The sequence below is a fragment of the Varanus komodoensis genome, unplaced genomic scaffold, assembly GCF_004798865.1.
Source record: "Varanus komodoensis strain SLA01 unplaced genomic scaffold, ASM479886v1 scaffold7_1, whole genome shotgun sequence".
Lineage (NCBI taxonomy): Eukaryota > Metazoa > Chordata > Lepidosauria > Squamata > Varanidae > Varanus > Varanus komodoensis.
In genome coordinates, this window is record NW_025336479.1 from 4531395 (window position 1) to 4551723 (window position 20329).

At 45.8% G+C, this 20329-nt stretch overlaps 1 long non-coding RNA gene across 3 annotated transcripts in view; it reads left to right on the top strand.

The window, feature by feature from the left end:
- The window catches only part of LOC123035453, a 61556-nt gene extending 41773 nt beyond the window's left edge, over window positions 1-19783 (top strand). For 2 of the 3 annotated variants that reach the window (XR_006416949.1, XR_006416951.1), the window contains 2 exons: window positions 1637-1794; window positions 18151-19783. This is a non-coding gene — a long non-coding RNA (uncharacterized LOC123035453). Of the gene's footprint in view, window positions 1-1636; window positions 1795-3406; window positions 5290-18150 lie in introns of those variants that run through there. The other variant, XR_006416950.1, reaches the window with a different exon arrangement.
- Window positions 19784-20329: the final 546 nt, after the last annotated feature.

A 20329-nucleotide genomic window follows, 5' to 3' on the forward strand; every position in this document is an offset into this window, starting at 1 on the left:
ATCCATGATTGCATCATTAGCCGTTCAGAAAACAGATGAAGAACCTGCCCCCCTCCCCAGATGTTGGTGGACTGAACTCCCATCCTCACTGGCCACTGGCTGTGCTAGCTGGTGACTGAGATGGGAATTTCGGTCAAACAACACCTGGTGGGCCTGTGCAATGCCTTCTGATTGAGAGAGCAAGCAGCCCACCATGTGAGATATTCATATAGGGTTAGGGTTAGGGTCCCGGTCCCATATTCATGGGGTTCCAACCTGCTCTTGGAACCCTGGCTAAAGTTAAAATTGGCCAGTAGGTGAGGCATGGAGCAGAGAAACAGTGGGTGAAAAAAGAGTTAAATGACCCTTCCTCCACTCCTTGCCTAAATTCCCCCTCCCAAAGCAGCTTGTCAAAATACTCATTTACGGGTTACTTATAATTAGCCCCTTAGACTGCGGCACGATTGGCAGAGGATGCAGTGCTCCTTCTTGCTCAGGCCCGTCACGAAATTCCTCTGAAGTGTCTGGACTGACCTGTTGCAGGCTGAGGGGACCATTTGTCTGACCCAGTGAAGTGTGAGTAAAAGCGGATTTTGATTGGGCTGGTGAGCTAATGACCACTTAGCTTTGGGGGCTTTCAAATCTCCCTAGAATTTCTGCCTGCAGTTTTCTGATTCTCTTGGCCTTTCTTCCTGGCAACCTCTTGCTTGCCTAATTTTGTAAAAGCGGGCAGAAAGGGAGAAGAGCTGTCAGCATCAAAAAGAACTCTGATTGGAGCAGGAGAGCAGGCAGAAGGGCTCCTGCCTCTCTGTAAGTTGTCAAAGGCAGTGAGATTAGCAAGGAGCATTTCCCCTCCTAACTCCCGGGTGGCTATTTTCTGCGGCTGCCCATCGATCCGTTCACCTTCCGCCACTCTCGAGTGAAGCCCCTGGGTGCTCTACCATGCAGAGAGAAGCTGCTCTTTCGCTCGGTGCAATTACAGTGTCCGAGGGCTGCACGGGATGCCGGTGCTGCTCATTTGACCGCGTTTCTCACCTTTTACTCAGAAGTTCATCGGTTCGATCTCTCACCCTGTCTTTGGCTCTCTCCCCGTGTTTCCCTGACGCTAAGGGGCAAAGAGGCATGGTGGTGTCTGGTGATGGGGGGCATCCTGCTCAGCCATCTTAAAAGTGGGTGGGTGGAGTCCAAGCTTCTTAATGGTTTCCATGGTTTGGGGGGCTCAGCAATTATTAACCTTTTACACGTGCTAATTGGCTTACCTCTTGCTGGGGTGCCTTTGCCACCGGCTGCAGCGGTTCCATGCATTACCACTGTTCATAATGTGACATCTGCCATCTGCATTTAATTTCCTTCTGACCTCATAATTTACGGTCCCCACCTCTGACCCCACAATATACACTGTATAAAACATAAAGCTCCCTATATTACTCCACGCTTCAGACAAAGTGGTCTGCAGTTCACAAAAGTTGAAGCTGGAATCAATATCCTCAGGGTTAAAACAGGCTTCCCCAACCTCGTGAACTCCAGATGTGTTGGACTACAACTCCCATCATCCTCTAGCTAGCACCTGATTGGAAATGCTTTTTGCTGCTCTAGGCTAACACAACTGCCCTCCGGGAATTTATTTATTTTATTTTATGTTTATGTATCTGTCTAGGTAACGTGAAGGAAGAAAAGGGCAGGATCTGCACATGCCATATGTGCAAAGACTCTTCCCGCTGGATGGTCCAGACCAGACAAGTTTGTTCCCTTCCTTGCCCAGGGGTCTTCTCTTCCCTGAGAGCATTTCTCTTGAAACCCATGCTTTATTTACTGGTAAGGTAAAGGTAAAGGTTTCCCCTTGATGTGAAGTCCAGTCATGCCTGACTCTTGGGGGTGGTGCTCATCTCCGTTTCCTAGCCGAGGGAGCCAGCGTTTGTCCGCAGACAGTCTCCGTGCTCATGGGGCCGGCATGGCTAAACACCGAAGTGCACGGAGCACTGTTACCTGCCCACCGAAGTGGTACCTTTTTATCTACTTGCACTTGCATGCTTTCGAACTGCAAGGCTGGCAGGAGCTGGGACAGAGCAACGGGAACTCACCCCGTTGTGCTGATTTGAACCGGCGACCTTTCGATCAACCAGCCCAGCAGCACAGCGGTTTAAACCACTGCGCCACTGCATCCCTATTACTGGTAGGAAACAGCATACTTGTGGGGGGGGGGGATTAATCAGCATCTATTTAACATTTATACTGGCTGGTTCTAGAAATTAGAAAGGAAATTAATAAAAACTCCATCTCCCATCAGCATTCCCTGTTGGGATTCCTCCCCTTTTCTGCCATATGGGTTGCAAAGGCATACAGAGGTTCCAAGGTTTGCGTGGATGCAAGATTTGGCTTGGGGAAGCCTGTTGACAGTCTGGACTCTGGAGTTAGCCTTTTAAAACTTGAGTGGGGGCTCTCTGATACACTGACAATATCTGGGCAGATTAAGGATCACATCCAACATTTCCTTTAGAAGTGTTAGATTTTGCTTCCCTCATTTGTATGCATATTGAGTATTACCTTAATAAATGACTTGTTTGCCATTTGAATCTCTCCTGGCTACAGTATGAAGAGCCAGTCACACAAGAGGTCAGTTCAGTGAATAGCAAAATCAAGGAAGCAAAGTTGCAAGCGATTAGGAGCTAAGGCAGGGCGTTGTTCCAGCAACCAGCCGGCTTGACTGAGAGCTAATAAACCAGAGCTTCACAGCCTCACTCAAGTGCAGGATGTCAGAAGGCTCTGCTCAAAGTCTGCTCATGAGCACAGCCTTGCTCAAAGGAGGCCTCTCTACTCTTGAGGCAGCTTCTTCCAGAAGCGGGCAGCCCTTTGCCCATCCACCATCCTGGCCTGCCTCCCAAGGCACAGGCATTCTCTGGGGCGAGGGGTGGGGCTGTGTCCCTCCCTGCTTCAGAAGCAGAGCTCTCTGCTGCTTGAGGAGGCATCTCTAAAGGCATCACCCCCGAGAGCCCAGGACCATCTCAGGAGGTGCCAGTGGCCTATTTCCTGGAGACCTTTGGCTCTGAAGGTTCAAGCTCTTCCTCTGAAGAGAAAAGCCATGGCACCTACCTCCTTCTGGAATTAGAATTGCAGCCCAGATTGTGAGAGGAGTAACTGAGGCTCCTTGGATCAATGTTTAGCTCAGAAAAGGGGTGAGTAAGGAGAGGTATGAGAATCAGTAAAAGAAGACATTTACCACACACAAGCCTACAATTTAAAAGATGCAGCAAGTAAGGAAAGAACAGGGAAGGAAGAGGGGCAGAAAATCCCTCAGCAGGGCTGCTGGGAAGGCCCTGGTCCTCCGTCTCATCTCCCTCATTGCAATTCATGTGCCCGTGTGCACGGATTGCCATGACAGCATCCACCCCTCAAGTCCTCTGCCTGACTGGGAACCTTGTCTCCTCAGGAGTCCCAAATTCATGCAGAAGAGGCTCCTCCCTGAGTACCATTATGTGTTTATGGAGGTCTTTCCAGACAGTACTTTGGTGAAGAGGCAAAGGCTGGTGTCGCCCTCGACTACGACCAACCCTATCATGAGCAGAGTGAGGCAGTCGCCAAGTCAGCAGATGCCTGGTGAGGGCAGTACTGTGAGGTCGGTTTTCATACCTGGAATAGAAGGGCGCCACTTTGCCCTCTACCTCAAATGCATTCACTGGTTCACTGCACATGCATTAAAATCTCGGGAAAGGGCTCATCCAGTGCATCGCCATGGGCATTTGCTGCCTTACCCTGGTCTGGTCTGCTACCTGGCAGCACTTGCCACAAGAAGCAGTCACTGGGAGCCGCTCTCCACAGATGGGCCTGCTTGTCCCACAGTGCCCAGCCGGGGCCAAAGGCCCGCTGAGCTCCCTTGGCTTTAGAAATGACTGCATGGAGGGGGACTGTGCTGTGCATTCCAGCTTTCGGAGTCCTTCAGGATGAATCATGGCTATTTTAAGCAGAGTGGCAGACAGCAAAAACGATTTATGCAGTAATAGAGGCGGGGAATTGCTCAGACTCTGAGGTCTCTGAACAATAATCCATAATTCAGAAATTAATACATGGTAGCAAAGACAATGGGATTTGAAATAAGCATTAGTGGCCAAGGCAAAGAGAAACTCGGCAGGCTTGTCATCTGTGGATGCTCTGGTTATACACACACCCAATTATAACTTTAGCCGTTACAAGGGAAGCTGACTTAAACCATTAAATCTTTATTACTTCCCCCCACCCTCTGGGGTGTGTGTGTGTGTGTGTGTGTGTGTGTGTGTGTGTGTAGGAGGGGAAAGTGGGAGTAAGGCTTCCTTAAAGATAGAGAGTTTAAATTGAGCTTTAAAATTGTGACTGAGCAAGATTTAATGCTGACAATTAGCCTGGACAAACAGTTAATCGTCCTGCAGGCATAATTTATATATTCTCTGTGCAACAGGGAGAGATTGTCAGCACATCGCCCTGCAAATTAGTGCAATAAAAGAATCTCATAACCTCTAACAGCTTAGCTGCCTGGCAAAGGGAAAGCTTTCCACCACTTTCTCTCTTGCTTCCTTGACCACAATGAAATCAGGCCTGGCTGCTGGAGCTCAGGTGTAATGCTTGATTTCCCTGGCTACGTCCTTTCCATTTAACTTCTGCAGTGCCTTCTATTTGCTCTTCCCGGGATGGAGCTGTTTTGTCACTAGCAGGGAGCTCAGCACAGCAGGGACTGATCACACCTCAGGCAGGAGGAACACTGATATTGGAGTGCTCCTGCTGGATCGGCCCAAGAAGCCGCTGCACTTCCTCCATCACCCTGGATGTCCTTGTGGCACTTCTGCTGCGAGAGGGTGCAGAAGGTGCCTGATCTAGACAGGGCTGGAGAAAACATAGGAAGCTGCCCGACCCTGATCCTGATCCCTTACGCAGCACTGTCAACAGTGCCCACCGCCCTGGCTCCAGGGCTTGAGGCAGGCCTCTGAGTCCTACCTGGAGAACAGAGATCAAGCCAGGAACCATCTGCACGTGAAGCGTGGGCTCTGCCACCATGCCCCATCACTTAGGGGCTGGGGCTGTATCTGCATATCAGATTAGCAGTGCAGCCACAGACTTACCCAACTATTTTCCTGGATGGAAGGGAGGGGGAAACCTGTTGTAACAACTCCACGGTTAGCAGTAGGAGAACAGAATATCCATGCATACACACGCAGCTGTGCCACTCTGGTTTGGCTCTCTCTCCCCTCTCATGTGTGTAGAACCATAGCACAGTAGAAAGGGCCATGAAGGCCATTGTGTCCAGTCCGCTGCTGTTGCAGGACACCAATTTACACCATCCCACTCAAATGACTGTCCAGTTCTTTTTGAATGTCTCTAGTGTGGGAGAGCCCACCACTTCTCTAGACAACTGGTTCTGCTGTCATATTGCTCTGACTGTTCCTGATATCTAGCCTGAATCTGGGTTGTCACAACTTGAGTTGATTATTCCGCATCCTACACTCTGGTATGAGTGAGAAGAGATCTTGACCTTCCAGCTTGTGACAGCCTTTGAGGCACTTATAGAGGGATATCCTGTCCCCCACCAGTCTTCTTAAGGCTGAACATGCCCAGTTCTCTCAGTCTCTCCTCATGGGGCACAAACCTTCTGGACTAATCCTCATTTGCCATGATATCTGGATAATCTTTAGAGCACCATTATTGCACCAACTTCACCTTGTGGTTTAGAAATGTGGTATGGAGGCAAGACATGGGACACAGTCTGTTAATTTATACTAGTCATGTTGCATGACTAATATACAGTATTTCATGATCAGATAGTTCTTTCTTTCTTTATTATTATTTTATAGGGATATTTCTAACCAGTTCAATACAAAACCTCTCTGGATGGCTTACAGAGTAATAAATATTCAATAAATACAATAGCAAGATAAAATGCGAGTCAGGATAAATAAAACTGAATTAATTTTTTTACAACTTTAAAATATTGGGTGAATAAAAAGGTTTTAACCTGGTGCTGAAAAGCATATAATGTCAGCACTAGACGAACCTCTCTGGGGAATGCATTCCATAGCCAGGGTGCCACTACAGAGAAAGCCCTCCTCCAAGTATTCTGTCTCCTAACCTCCTTCAAGGAGGGTTCCCGGAGCAGGGCCTCTGCTGCAGATCTTAAGGGGCCGGACGGCATATGGGGAAAAAGACGTTACTTCAGATATCCTGGTCTCAAGCCGTTTAGGGCTTCATAGGTCAATACCAGCACCTTGAATTGGGCCTGGAGTTCAATGGGAAACCAGTGTTGCTGATAGAGGACCAGCATTATATGAGAATAGTGACCAGCCCCTGACAGCAATCTAGTAGCTCTGTTTTGAACCAGTTGAAGTATCTGGGCTGTCTTCAAGGGCAGTCCCATGTAGAGCGTGTTACAATAGTCTAACTGGGAGGTTATCAGAGCATGTGTCACTGTTGCTAGGCAGTGCTCATCCAGATAAGCTTGATTCATGCAGCTGGTGGATCAGGCAAAGCTGAAGGAAATCGCTCCTCGCCACTGCCACCACCGGAGCCTCCAGGGACAGCTCTGGATCGAGGAGCACTCCCCAACTGCAGACCCTGTCCTTCAGAGGGAGAGCAACCCTGTCCGGACTACCTACCAAATGACCTCCATCTTATCTGGATTGAGTTTCAGTTCATTGGCCCTCATCCAGCCCATTCCCTCGGCTAGGCATACGAGCTCCATGGACTCATAACGTTTGCCTTGATCACAAAGACATTATTAGGATGCCACCGTTCTTCTCCAGGGTGGATGTCTCTCTCCACGCTGGAAAACAATTCAACAACGTCCCTTCCCCCTGGCCCCCATTGCTGATCTACTTCCTTTCTCTCTCATCAGCACCTAGCATGTTCAACCTGGTAGGGTGGCCCTGTGTCACACTTTATGGAGGACAGTCCTCCATTTTAAAGAGTCTTCTATTTGGAGGCCTGTCTAATCCATATCCGGTTTAGAGATAAATAACCATACAGTGGGTGTGGGGAGTAGAAGGGCCTTGGCGTTGTCCTTCCACAGCTTCTGGGCAGCAGACCAGGAAAGGAAGAGTTTGCTATTTGGCAAGGCGAGATATATCTTTATTAAGCTGCAGTAGTGTTTCTGATTGTTTTGCAAATCTCAGCCATCTTTTTCTGCAGGCACCATAGTCAGGTAGGAGGCTGGGCACCTGGCAGGTTCCTGCAAGGGATGCCCCCGTGTGACTCCAGCAGTGGTTGTACAACCTTAGTGGATGCAGCAGCTCCTTTGTCTTTACCAGAACAGCATCTCCACAGTGGAGTCTAAAGCACCGGTCAAGTTCAACCACATTTGGGCCTGTACATAATTTGGCATATGTTTACCTAACTTTTACCTTAGTGAGACCCGTGAATTTGTGCCTAAATTGGTGGTGATACTGCAGTGTTTTAAATTAGTCAGGTGATGTGAGAGGGACAGACTGCACAATATGTGTATCTGCATACAAGCCTGTATGTGAGTGTGATGATTATTATTAATTTTAGAGTCAATTTTGCACACCAGGCCACTGAAGATGACCTTAGGTTGAAATGTGCTAGGTGTTAGTTATGCTGGGAATCATCTCAGAACATTTGTACTCTCTTATATTGCTTATGATTGAATGCCTGCAGCTTGTATAGATAAAATCAGACAATCAGACCTTTTGAAAATTATTTATTCTCAGCAGTTAGTTTATCCCAATGTGTTCATTGCTCTCAGAATTAAATCAAGCTGTTTTCCAAATGTGCATGTGTGGGAAATAGTTTGGTCTCAAAGGCCCCAATATAAGCCTGACCTGGAGGGAAGTGAACCCATTGCAGAGGTTATGGCAAACCATGGTAGTGGTCCCCAACATAGCACCCACATATACCGTCTAATCTGATTTTTTTTAAGTCTCCCATCTTTTTGAATACAGAGATTTGTATATATCAATGAATATATATGAAAATGCAAGTTTCTAGCAATTATATGTAGACTTGCCTGTTCTATCAGTCCCTTCCCTTGCTATTTTTTGCCTTCTCCCATTCCTATCTTTCCTCTTTCTCTCCCTTTGTTTTGCTCTTCTTTTTCTCCCACTTGGTCCTTTAGCTTGGTGTTTCTTTCAACTCCAGTCCTGGCCACTGCCCTTGCTGTTTTACTCCCATACCTCTTTAGCTCACTGTTTCTCCTAGCTTCCAATCCAGCCTCTCATCTCCTCATCCCTCTGTGACTTTGGCTCGATATCCCCTGCCCCACAGCCTCTGCTCTCACTATTTCCTTTCCCCCACTTTTGCCTAGCCAGGTTCCCATGGAAGCCATTATGTGACTAGCCACATTCTCCATGGGCGCCATTTTGCAATGGGACCCACAGCAGTTTCTCAAATGGTCCCATAGGGCCAAAGTGGTAGGGACCCCTGAACAGTGGTTTGTGAAACATAGAAAGTGAAGCAGTGAGTGTGTGATACAACAGGGATATTTTGGGGGTTTTATCCAGTCAGCCATATTCAGTGTTAATTTCTGTTAAGTTCTGTAGATTTCAGTGGTTCTTCTAACTAGGCAGAACTAACAGAGCATATCCCTCTGTTACAAAAATCTAGTTTGACTTTACAATTAAATATAGTTTCCATGCTTTACACAGCAGACAGGGGAGGTTACTAAAATCCTAAAAGTGTCAGCTCCAGTTGATGTGTGCACACAGCTACAAAACTGAAAAATGCCAATATCATTTTATAGTTTCATCTAATCTCTCTTTGAAAAGTACTGAATTGTTTGCCACAGCTATTCCCTGGTAGCAGGGAGTTCCATAGTTCAGCTTTGCTCAGGATAAATGCAGGCATTGGCAACTGTCGTTCCCCTTGACCACTTGTCTTTCGAGAGGAACCAAAAGCAAGAGACAGCCTCTTTGGGTCCATGTCCAATCTCAGCATTGACCCAGCTGAGACAGCCAACTGGCACAGTTCCAGATCTGTGCCCCTCCACAGTTGCTCAGCTGTGGCCAAAATAAAATAAATGGAATGGAATAAAAATGAAAAGTGGTTTCTCAGCCACTGACAGCCCTGCCAATGTGCTGTTTGAGCACTCTGAAAGGTCTGGCAATGGCAGTCAAAACGAGAGAGTGAAAGCTGTTGTCAAGCAGGCCTTTGTGATCTCAAAAAATAAAAAGTTGAAGTGGCAAAATTGCCACGCTGAGCCACAACTGGATTGGGGTCACAGTGGGGAGGTGAAGACAAGTTGGTCTTGTTGTGGGGAAAAGGAAGATGGGGAAGGGACAAACAGCACACACTGTGCCTGGTGAGGACAACCCACCAGGGTGGCTTGTCATGGGGTACAAATGTGCCCACTATACACACAACAAATGCTGTTATGATATGCAGCACACATTTTGTAGAAGAAGATCTGGATGGATCCAGGACTGTGTTGCACTGATTTGGAAAATATCTGAATCTGAGTCACTGGATCTGAATTTGGACCCTTTTGAAGCTTTGTTGCAATCTGGAAATTTAGAGGGACAGAGACGCAGAGGATGGTTTTCCGAAAATGGACACAGTTTTCTCCACAATCTGCATTTAAGGAAAATGCCAGAATGCAAAGGTGAGGAAGGCATGGGAGGGAATTTAGTTTTGTGATGGGCAATTCTAGCTTCTAATCACAGTGAATGGCTTTATCAGGGCTCCGCAAGTCCTAGTACTTAGCAGGAGGGATGCTGAAGTAATATATCACAGGAGTGACCCCATGTTCACTCTCATTTTCTACTTCTCTCTCCCAGGAGCAGGACTTTAAGAGGTTTGGCAGAGCCTGAGTGACGTGGGACGGTATAGCAGTGGATGCTGGCTCCAGCCCCTCTGCCGCTTTGTGTTCTACCTCTACCCATATTGCGCTTTTTGTGCCTTAAGAAAACCCTTTAAATTGTCATTAGCTCATCATAAGCTCCTTGCTCATGAACCAGTCCTTCAGACATGGATTGTTTCTTATTTAGGGTCACTTCAGTATTGAATGCCAGCTTCATACATATTGTCCATATCTACACAGGAGGTAAGGAGAAGTGATCACTCCACCCTCCCAAAAGTGCAGGCTCCCTTTCCACTGTGCCATCTTGAAATTTTGCAGATTTCTTAGACAAGTTACCTCTGTGAGGTATGTCATTTTCAAGGAATTGTCAAAGCAGCAGCAGCAGCAGCAGCAACACCACAACCAGGGGATGAATGCATTTTTTAAAAACCATGAACTGTAAATGCTGCTCTTGCACAAGCCCTCTCTGCTTACGCATCTGAACCTTGGCCAGTTTCATCCCATGGAAAGGACAACAGTCATCCACTGCTGCCAAAAAATGAAAAAGTTGGCAGTTTCCTTTAAAATAAATCAAAATGTTAAAGGTACTTAGCATACCAGCCTCTGGAGGTCTTTATCTGAAATTTAGTATGTAATAGTCATGCAGAAGGAGCTGCTAAACTTGCAAATTTCATCTGATTCTGTCAAACAGAAAAAAACCTTATGGCCATTTGTTCATTTTCAGTGAGTCAATGGGAGTCATTAATCTTCAGTTCTCCAAAGAAAATTTGGGATTCTCCTCTCTCACAGAGACACACATGAAATCTGGTTGCCTCTGAATTAGTCTGAGGCACACTGGGCTGTTATCTCAATCACCAAATTGTGGTCCAAATGAAATTTTGTGGTCAGTGCAACACCCCTGACTTCCAACAGGATACTTCCTGCAGCATTCCTTGACTAGACTTCAGGGGCTTCACAGACAGAAGAGTGCATAGATTCAGGCCACTCAGACATGTCTTCACATTTGCAAGCAGCCATTTTTTATTTGGGACCCCTACTCAGCAGCCTGACATCACACAAACAGGTCTATAGGGATGAGAAACAAGGAAGCACACAACAGCCCAAATCCATTATTTTCAAACTCAGGAAGAGACAGACACACACACGATGGGTCTCCAAAAAACAGATAATTTTCCTCCCACAGTCTGGATATTGTGAGCCTCCCCAAGGCTTCGGCGAATGGGGCTGCATAGAAGTCTCCTAAATAAATAATATAATACAATATAATATAATATAATATAAGGAAAATAGCAGCCTAACAAAGAGCTTTTTGTTAGTCTATTTTTAGAAGCTCTTTCCATTTTTCTTATTTGAGAGAAAAATAGTAGTAGTGGTAGTAGGAGTAGTAATAGCACGAATTGGCATCTGTTCTGTTGGCATCTGTTCTGTTCTGTTATTAGAATTGTGTGTTCGTTGTGCCATTCTCGTGCAACAGAAGAATTCTATACCTTCTCCACCAACCTCTGGCCAGTGTAGATTTTTGATGTGACTGAGACAGATAGCCCTTGTCCCACCGCAGCACACAAGTTGTGCTACAGAAAAAGCCCTGGCAACCACTTGTTTTGATACACAGTGCTGAAGAAAGGACTGCTTTTGTGCAAATGAACATGCACGTCCCATTTGCAGCCATTCAGGTCCTATCTTATCCAATGTGACTCTCAGAGCTGAATAAGTGGCCCATCATGTCCTAAATATAATTGCCATGCACCGAGATGTGTTAAAAAGCAAACTGAAATGAGGCCTCCAGTTACCTAAAGATTTATGGCACATAACATGCTATTCTTTCCACCACACCATATTTGCATAAAATGCTTATTTTAGTGGAGTTTCATCAGACCTGAAAATGCAATATGATTCCAATAACATTTCTCCAGAGATAGACAGTGGGACTGGAAAAAAAACCAACAACAGGAGGAAAAAAGTGTTCGTTCAGCTGTGTGTCTTTATTAACAAACATGCCAGAATGCATTTCTAATATTGCACAATTTAAATAGAGCCAGTGTGTGGGGAAAAGAATAGCTCATGCAGGGCGCTCTTGCCGTCATCCAATCCATCTTTCTATTTTCTAGTGTCAATCCATTGTTTTAAAGATATAATAAAGCTCTTGGCTAAAATGCCGGCACAACTGTAAATTCAATCTCAGCATTTAGGATTCCTATTTAGCGCCCTTAGTAAGAATTTGCAAGGCTCGGATTTTAAAAGGACTTTTTACTGCAGCAAACTCTTGACGTACACATCAGAATGAGGAACACCTTATAGAATGGCAGTGTGGCAGAACCCCTGTTGCCTAGGCTTGCAGGCAGTCCAAATCCAATGCCTATCCTAATCCAGTGTGCATCAACACCCATCACTCCCTGTTAGTGCAAAAACAGTAGGATCCCAGGGTGAGGAGCTGGAATGTTTTGGCTGTGCTGCAGTTCACTGGCAGCTGGCACCTTTTGGAGGTGGTGGGACCAATTTCTTTCCTTTGCTTGGGCATTGCGTGCATGGCTACAACAGCTGCAGTGCTTTTTGTGTGTTTGCACACTTGGATAAGCCAGGAGTTCTCTAACTTTCTACATTAAGGGCCATTAGAAAGAGCTGACTGAAAAGCCCCGCACCCCCAGTCACATGATGATATTGTGGGGCCAGTGCCAATCCCAAAATGATGACAGGTAATGGAGACAGAGCTTGGCATAATCACGTGGCAATGACTGAAAGATTGTACATTGATATCTAATCTGAAAATAGCTAAATTCTTTGCCAGATTTTCTTGCAGCAGGGAGTTCTGTCATTCAGGATTTCTCAAGTTAAAACATACATTGGCGCTGGAGGTATTCTTGCCCTATATCCTCAGTTCAGGAAGAATGTTCCAGTCCAGGTGCTCTACGTCTGGGTGTCCTTATGTACACCTCACTTGGCACCCAGTGGGCTACCTGCCTCTCCTGAATTTAATTTCATTTCATAAGATTATTTTTAATTGGGAGGTCATCATGCTGTGAAATAATGTGCTGCCTTTAATTTTGGCTCAAAAGAGTGTTTTGGTTTTAGTTTAATTTAAGAGCTCAGACCCACCATCGTTCTTTTACTTAGAATCTTCAACTCACCAGCTTTCTATTAGCTTTGCTAGTTAATCTTCTGGGAAATGAGTGTTTTGTGACTGGGAATGTCTCCGATGGCAGCCATTTTATGAATGAGCAAGCCCCTCCATGGCAGCCATTTTGTGACAGTGCTCATGAGAGTCAAAATTCCAGATGTGCCCACTCACTCCAAAGGCTTTGGCATCACTCTTCCAGCTGGGAAAACAGCTTGTTTTGAACTGTGTCTTTCCTCTCTGCTGATGCCTCTCAGAGTCCTCCCGCCCATTTCCTGTCACTTCTTCTCCCCTTCTCCTTTCACACTTCGCATGTACCCTAACCCCAACATCCCTTCCTCCTCCTGCTTTTACATTCACTTCTCTCATCCCATTCATCTTCCCTCCCCTTTTTTTTTAAAAAAAGTATTATTATTAAAAATAGCAGCCATCCTCTCCTCCCCATTGTCACACTGCCCTGGGCACAGGACTGTTCAGCAAAGAGGCACTGGGCAGTCCACAACTCTGCGACTGGCCCATTCGGAAAACACGGGGGTAAACGCTGCATCCCAGAGAAAGCCTGGAACGCCACTCCCCCCTCTGCCCCGAATGGATCATTAGATCCCAGCAAAGATGAAGGGGGGGATGACCCTTTACATAAAAGATGTACAGTGCCTTTATGGACTGGTACATAGCCAGATATCACTTTGCTTTATTTTCCCGAGTAAATGATATTAAACTACTTTTTATCATCATGAATAAAATACCAGTGAAGTACTAAACTTATTATACAAATAGATGATAATAGATAATAAATTTCTTTACTGCCCAATAGCCAAAGCTGTCTTGGAGGTTTATAACAGTTCTTAAGAAACAGTACAACAAGATTGCTAATAACTTTTAAAATTATTAGAGAATTATTAATTTATAAAGCTTACATTAGACATAATTATACATAGGTATTATGTACTGATTGTATAAATGCCATTATTCTCTCCACTGAATACCAAATTCCATAATTCCTAGAGATGAAGTCTCTTCTATGGCAGTGTGGTATATACAGTGACATTCCTCTTGCACACAAAGCCTTTCAGTTTCACAATAAGCCATCGATTGGGGACGGGTGAGGAAATAATACAAGTGCAGCCCTCCCAGGACCCCACTGCATGGAGCTGATGACTTGACCAAAACTGTGTCTGGAGATTTCCTTCTCCTGCCCCCAATATTTGAACAATATCAAACTGCCAAACTCTCTGGAACTATGTTTAATGATCTGGAGATTTATGCTGATTCCTGGAGACTCCAGGGCAGTCCCAGAGGGATGCAGTCCCAAATGGACTACACATTAATTTTTGAGGAACTTTCCTTTCGTTAGTGATTTATTTGTTTGTTTAAAGCTTTTATAGACTATCCCATTACTAGTGTCTCGGGATGGTTTACAACAAACCGGGACGGTTTTCTTTGCACTATCCAAAGCAATTAATATTAAACACTCCCGAACTCTACACAGCTATTGCCTAGATGCCTGGGTGACCTTGGGGTGTTTATTAGCTAATTCTGGATGGCACAATAACCCATGGTGGGCTAGTATGTTTTTCAGACCCAGCACTACACTCTTAGAATGGTCCATAAGCCATCCCAGCTACCCATGGCTTGTTGTAGGGCTTAATTAAGCCAGCATGGCTTAACATGTCATCCAGATGTGTTGGACAACATTCCAAGCTGCGGTCAAGCTGTTCTGGGTGTTGCCCCATTGGCCAAGGGACTCTAGCTGACATCAGCTGGCAAAGAGCAGCAGTCGTCTGCTTCCCCTGGGCTCTGCAGCCTGTTGCCCGCCCCAGGCTCCATTCTGGGCCCGGAGCAGCTGTGCACGGCAGAAGCAACCACCACTCTGTCATGCCTCCTCACCTGCTTCCTTTTCCCTGTCCTGAGGACCCGGAGCAGGGGAGCCTTGGGCTGTGGACGCACATTGCAGAGCCCTCTCGCCTGCTGCAACAGCCTCTGAGAGGCCTGAATGAAGAGCCAGCTGGAACCCAGGGTCTCAAATACATGAGAGAAGCAATGGGATGGACAACCAAAACAACCCATGTGATGAATGGATCAGTGACCTGGGCATAGAGACATTTAACTGATTAACTGAATGCAATTATTCTTTCAATGCCCCCTTCTTCTTTCTGTTAGGGGGGAATTCCCATTTGGCCCCATAGAGGAGACTCCACTGATATGAAGCATTCAGAATGAAGCCATCATAGCTGGTTTGCACAGGAACATCCTGTTTCTATCCCTACCTTTATGAAAAGTGACTTCACAAATTATATGCCAAAGGAATACCTAGAACTGCTCAAGATTTAGGATGCCTGAAATGATCTATTAGTGAAAAGAGAAGTTTGCAGTTAAAATCAGTTCAGAATTCAAAGGTTGCAAACATTTGATTTACTTATGCATTGAGTTAAAATAAACCTTGAACTGCAATGATGGGGAAGTGCCTGAATAATAGAATTATGCCTGGCTTTCTTTTTTGTTTGGTGGTGGTGGCAAAGGGGAGAGATATTTGAACCTTTGCAAGTTGTGATGTAAAACAGTAACATTTTAAGCCTTGCTTGGAAACAATTAATTCAAGTACACTTAGATAACAGCCTGATGGGTTTGTTTTTCATTTTTGTAAATAAATAACAACTGTGTGTGTGGGGGGGGGGGCAGTCTCTTACATGGAGAAAAGGGCACCAGGAGGCAGGGAAGAAGGAATAGTGCTTTCCTAGTTGCCATTTTCCTACCACATCTTCTCCTGCTAAAATGTGTTTACCCGCCATGCGGTAGCAGGCAGAAATGTTACAATCCCTCTTCAAAGCTGCTTTCTTTGCCTGGTCCATCCTAACATCCATGGCCATTAGAGATGACTGCGGAGGGGAATGGTGGTACAGCCTGCATCGGTGCTGGAACTAAGTAATGCAACACACAAGAGATTCTAGCTGGAAGCTGACAGTACAAGATGCATATTGTGTATTTTGCTGGGATCCAGGTGATAGGAGAGCAGGATGGGGAACAGGAAGGAAAAGCTCCCCATGACTGAGACCTAAAGGGAAACCAGGCAGACCTATAAAACATAGAAACAGAGCAAATCAGAAGGGGCCTCCTGGGCCACCTAGTCTAACCCCCGGGTCCAGCCAGCTTCGCTCATGACATGCCCACTATGTGCATGTCCAGCCCATCCTTGAACACCCTCACTGATGGGGCTTCAACCACCTCCCATGGAAGACCATTCCATACCCTGGTGGTCCTAACTGAAGCAGAGATGGACATAAGAGTACACAGGCAAGATCAGTGCTGCCAGTGAAGTCCAAGGTAAAGTCCAAGCATGACCTGAAAGGGTTGATAACTTTTGCCAGGGAAGGATAAAATTATGAGCTCCTTGGATAAGAGGGATCTTTCTGGAGAGTAGACTTCACAGTCTGTAATCTTGAACAGTTCTCTAGAAGAAGTAGGAGAGCACAGATCCAAATATTGCTGATTCTGGCTCCAGCAGCTCTTGGCAGAGGATGCTGGATATAATTTAGGCTGCAAGATTTGGAGTGATGCTTTCTACTAGACACGCTAAAAGAACATCACCACAACACCTGAAGTCATTTGTGTGGAGATGTGGCCATTGATATGCCTTCTCACCTGACATTTGGGAGGGACAGGTATATGGTGTGATCTAAGATGGCAGATCCACACATGCAAACAGCAAGTTCCTAGCTAGACAGTGGTCATAACATGGATCACCAGCATGGAACACCGGCATGGGCATTGCAAAGTTGATAGGAATGTATCTTCCAAATTGTCTGGAACTGTGTTTGGAGAATGTAATTATATTCATCACAAAAAATCTGGAGGATCTGAAACTCTGAGCAAAAAACCATTTTTGATTGGATAAATATGACTGCTGCTTTGTGTGATGAAGACCAAGGTGGAAGCAGCTCTCTTCTGGCTATGACTGTCGCCTCACCTGTTTCTGTGCCAAGTGAAGTCCTTTCAAGGAACAATTGGTAATTGGATGCAGCAACACCAGGAAATGACAACTGGGCATGCAAAATACTTGTTCTGTCTTCACACCTAGCTTCTACATACAGGAAATTCCTTCTATTAGAAAGCTTAATGTGTTCATTATGTAACAAAAATACATTTATTGAGAGGTGTCTATAAGAATAACTTTGTACACTTTGTAGCAGTTTAGGTGAAATGGGCCAGGTGAAAATCAAATTAGGCAATGATAAGAAACAGTCAGAGAAAACATGGAAAAAGGCGAAGCCTACAATGTGTAGTCTGCCCCATTAGCAACCAATCTGATGTGTGTTTACTCAGCAGTCATCTCTACAATGTTCAATGTGAGTCGTTCCTTGGTAAGTGTGCACTAGCATACAGGCACAACTGACAACCTTGCGATTAGAAACTTCTCAGGTGAGGAAAAATAAAATTACTCTTGGTTCACAAGAGAGCTAGCTTACAATTCATAGTGACTGTGTGTTTTATACCATCTTGCTAGCCTTTGTGAAAAGGTGGATTAGACATATAAATAAATAAGCTTATTTCTAATATATTCAGTTGCATTTCCATTTAGAATTATTCACACTGCAGTCCTATATGTGTCTAGTCTGTCAGTGGATACAGAATAGCTGCTTCCTCTGTTATTCTTTTAGGCTGGCATGACCCAAAAAGCAAACAAACAAGGCAACATGTGGCCAACATAGGAAACTCCAAAAATGGCATACTATGCATACTGACATATAGTTTAACCTATGTTGTATTTTTTAAACATTCTTGCAAAGCTGGAATCTCTGATGAAGGACAGATGATGAATCTCTCTGATAAGTAAAATAAAATTTGGAACTAAACACACTTCAGTGAGCAAGGAGGCTTCTTGTTCTGCTGAAGCCATGATTTAGACTGCAGGGAGGAGAGAACAACTCCCTTTAAGGTGCGTTAGTCTTCTACTTTTGATGAGACAGGGAAAAACAGTTGGTCATAAAAATAAGGACTTGGGACAAGAGGAAGAAATATGCAAAGATTAATGACAAATGGGTGGTAAGGTGATCTCATGGCAGGAGGACGAGAAGGAGAGGGGAAAATCACATTTTACACCTGCTAACATTCCAAGAGCCCCTTTAAGGCATGAGTGCTAATGAGCCAACAAATTATTGTGATAGAAAGAAAACCATCCCCCTGCTTCTCCAGACTCGGAGAGCCAATCTGGGGCTGCCCAAGTGGAAAATTATGTGGGTTTCTTCCGTTCCTTCTTATTTTCCTTCTTTTTTTTTTCTTTTCATTTTTAAAGGACCCTGTTCCCGTGAGGTCTGCAACACAGCTCTAGCAAGCCACACAAATACAGCAGCCAAGGGCAGCTGCGATGAAGAAGTAGACCGTGTGTGAGCAGTGGGGTATTCTGGCAGGCATCCCACCCAAGTCGCCGCCCCCTCCAAGGACAAGGCCGCACCATGCTAAGGAGCTTGTCCAGAACGCAAAGCATATCTCTCAAAAGCAACCTGGCAGTCGGTGACGGGGGTGGGGGGTGGGGAGAAAAGGGAGAGCAGGGTGCTCATGCCTTAGCAACCATTAGGCAATTCACTAAAGCAACCTCTTTGCAAAGCAAAGGGAAGTTTGTAGCAATAGCCTTCGAATACTCAGCTCCATCACAGCCTGGCTGAAAATCCAAACAAAACAAAAAGCACCAGGGAGCATGTAAATAAATACAGCTGGGATGTGAATGCATGTATCTGATGTGTCATAGCTGATATCGGAAGGCAGAGTGGGTGGGTTACCAGGACAAGAGTATAACAGGGGGACTGTCATGTCATTAATGTTTACAGAAAAGGGAGGCAGATTCTGCTTTGTCCACCAGTACAACCTAATGTCCAAGAGAAGCTAAAATCTTTGTCCTTTGCATTGTTTGGCGCCTCATATCATAATGAAATCTGGAACAGGTTTGCAAAATTCTCTGGGATACTCATGAACACCACCTCCTGCTTGCCCACTCCTTTCCCCACTCCAAGTGTTTACACATGTGAGATGGACAGTGGGGCAAAAGGTAAGAATCCCTGTAGAAAACAGTACAAACCCATCATGTTTGTACATTCTGCTGGGGCCCATGGATCCATAGGGAGCCCAGCAGTGAGCTGAGCCTCTGACATCACTGCCATAAACATGGCTGCTTGTAGCAATAGGTACCACTTGGTCAAAAGTCAGGTGTGGACATTCTGCCAACTCCATGGGAAGCTTAGACATGACTGCAGGCAGCAGCGGTGGAGGCTTGTCTGCATCTCGCCCTTTTTCTACTCTCTCTCTCTCTGATTAAGAAAAGCCTTCCTTTTCAGCTCAGATAGGATAAAAGTTTCACTCTAGCCACTGAATTGTGTGGTTTCTCTCTTATTCCAAAGAAACGAACAACAGAATATGGAGAACTGTAACATCATGGATCACTGCCTTGCCATGGTGAAGGGGCTTGTGTAGCCCAAAGAAGCTATGAGCTAAGCTGTGCAGGAGCACCCAACATCTTGCCATTTTAGTCTCACACTATTCTTCGCTCTTCAAGAATAAGGACCTTGAGAGTAAAACCAGGGAGTAGAATGCTAGAACAGCAAAAGATTCTGCTTCTCAAGAAACTGAAAGGAAAATGACTGACTGAGGTGAACTGGAGGAAACCCTATGCATGTCTGAAAAATCCACCATGGACTCAATCAGGCCTGGATTTCTTGGAGTCTGTGCTACAAATGATGCAACAGACACACAGCTGGTCACAATGAATTGTGCCCGGCGCTTTCTACAACTGCCCATATCAAGTTGGCTGTATCTCAGAATATTTGCAAATATGTGGCAGTTATTGTTAGAGGAAAAGCAACAATATTTTCACTGCTTTTTGACCTCAGGGCCCCCAAACAGTGGATAATTTCCTGAAAGACAGCAACAAATTACAGTGGTACCTCTGCTCACGAACACCTTGGTTCATGAACAAATCGGGTCATGAACAAACATTTCTGAAAAATTTTTACTTGGGTTGCGAACTCCTCATTGGGTGGCGACCAAGATCACCGCCATCTTCCCCGCTCCCCGAGTGGGAGATGGCCATGATCGCAGTTCTGTTTGTACAGGGAAGGTGTGCGTGATCAGAGGCGCACTGCTGCAGGAAAGACGGGAGCAGCAAAGCAGAGCCGCAGGGGAGATGGCCGAGATTCCGCCCGTCTTTCCTGCAGGAGCGCGCCTCTGATCAGGCACGCCTTCCCTGCACAAACAGAACTGCGATCGCAGCCCTCTCCCCACCCCCAGCACACCATTTGCGCCCATCTCTCCCTCCCCCAGTGCGCTCGAGATCACGCCTGACTCTCCCCCCCACCCCCCAGCGTGCAGGGATGACAGGCATGATTTCGGTCGTGCTGGGAGGGCGGGGAGATGGCCGGGCTTGTGCTTGGGGTGGGGGCGGGAAGATGGCCATGATCTTTGTTGCTGTCACTTTGCTTCAC